The sequence below is a fragment of the Schistocerca serialis genome, chromosome 6 (genome assembly GCF_023864345.2).
Source record: "Schistocerca serialis cubense isolate TAMUIC-IGC-003099 chromosome 6, iqSchSeri2.2, whole genome shotgun sequence".
Lineage (NCBI taxonomy): Eukaryota > Metazoa > Arthropoda > Insecta > Orthoptera > Acrididae > Schistocerca > Schistocerca serialis.
This window is the reverse complement of record NC_064643.1, coordinates 279,040,437-279,042,431: the sequence shown is the minus strand read 5'-3', so window position 1 is coordinate 279,042,431 and position 1,995 is coordinate 279,040,437. Positions and strand designations below refer to the sequence as shown.

Here is a 1,995-nt window from a genome sequence, read left to right as displayed (position 1 = left end):
TGGTAGGATCACTATGAAACTTGTCCAGGCAAATTATTACGACAGTTATCGATGTATCCTTACTGATGCCTTAAATAATAGTGTGGTGTCACCGCCAGACACCACACTTGCTGGGTGGTAGCTTTAAATCGGCCGCGGTCCATTAGTACATGTCGGACCCGCGTGTCGCCACTGTCAGTGATCGCAGACCGAGTGCCCCAGTTGTACGGACGACTTTGCTAGCGACTACACTGACGAAGCCTTTCGCTCATTTGCAGAGCAGATAGTTAGAATAGCCTTCAGCTAAGTCAATGGCTACGACCTAGCAAGGCGCAATTAGTAGTTTATTGCCTGAATCTACAGAGTCTCACTTGTATCGTCAATAGCGATGTACAACAAGGATGGATTAAAGTTAAGTATTCCAGCAGCTACGTACTTTTCTTTATAGCATTCATTACGTATCCTGTTTCAGACCTATCTCTAGCCTGCGTGAGTTAACGCGTGCCTTTCGGCTACTTCCGAGTGGCGTGGCTGTTAACCTACGCCACAACAAACAGTAATTAAAACATCGCGTTTTTGAGCAAAACAAGTTAACATAATCAAGCTATTTTCTTATATGAATTTCCGAAAGAACAGACACTGCCTGGCTGGGCAGTGGAGCCACCTTCTTCACTGCGTATGCACAAACACGTCCCATCTCCTGCGGGAATCTCTTGAGTAGCGAACATGGAGTCAAAAGACAGACACTGCCGATAGGGGCGCTCGGTGGCAAGGTGGCCGGCCTGAGGCTGGCGATATGGTCGGTAAAGTAGCGGTAACGCTGTGTGCCGGATGGCGCAGTGGTTAACGCATCTGCCTAGTAAGCAGGAGATCCCGGGTTCGAATCTCGGTCCGATACACATTCTCGCTCGTCGCCGCTGATTTCGCGTATTGTACCGCTGCAGCTAACGGCTGTGATTCCCTTCAGTTTAGTTATAAGCTATTTTAACCTCGAACTTCAATAGAAACACTTAGATTGCCCCAAAATACATTTTAAAAAATCAAAAATTTAACTAACAATGATCTCAGTAGTTCTTGTAAGCAAACCACTAGAAAAACAGTTATGCCTCTGAAAATAAGAAGTTGTTCTGGCGTCCAATAGAGTCAGTAAAATTTGGTGTAAGTCATAAAAATACAAAAAAATTTATCTATTTGGAACGTAAACTCCGTCCATAGGTCCTGATGGGCCTATCGGTACCGGCCAACCGCCGTGCCATCCTCTGCCTATGGTGTCATTGGATGCTGTATGGAGAGGCGTGGAATCCGCACACCGCTCTCCTGGCTATTATCAGTTTTCGTGACCTGGAGCAGCGACTGTTCAGTCAAGTAGTAGTAGTAAAGTTGGCCTCACGAGGCTGAGTGCACTCCGTTCCAGCCCTCCCTAACCCCCTTACCAAGGAAAACTCTCTGCGAGTACTGAGAATCGAACGCGGGCCCTCCACATGATAGCCAGCCACGCTGACAACTCAGCTACGGAGGCGGACTTTGTGTGTGGAAAGGTGCAGTAATTTCATGCAATCTTGAGTAGAGGTGAATCTGTCTGTTGTGTTACATCAGAACTAGAGTTGTAAAACTAGCATAGGCTACTGAAGATTATCAAAAACAAGTGTAGACTACGGTAGCTTTCCTAGTAGCTTTTACCGTCTAAGGTCATACTCGCGTTACCAGTATGTTAAGTGATGTTGCATATCCGTTGGGAGTCATATCATTATATCGCTTTCTTTACGTATGTGATGTCTTATTAGATTCCCCTAGGAACCAGATGTGGTGAACCGTCTAGAAACTGAGGCTAGGCTACATAAAAAGCCGGGTGACCTGCGGAAAATTGTAGTTCTACATAGCTGTCCTTCTGTCTGTTGTTTAAAACTAAACAGAGTTTATAGTAAAACTGAAACTGTCAGTGTTTAATTCAAGTTTTACTCCAAAGTTGTTGATTTGTAACTTGAAACAGAGAAACATTTTAATAGAAATAAAGAG

General features: G+C 44.9%; 1 non-coding gene across 1 annotated transcript; it reads left to right on the top strand.

Annotated features, from left to right (window-relative positions):
- Positions 1–804: 804 nt before the first annotated feature.
- Trnat-agu (transfer RNA threonine (anticodon AGU)) lies at positions 805–877 on the top strand. The gene has a single exon. It is a non-coding gene; the product is annotated as a tRNA-Thr (tRNA).
- The last annotated feature ends 1,118 nt before the right edge of the window (positions 878–1,995 follow it).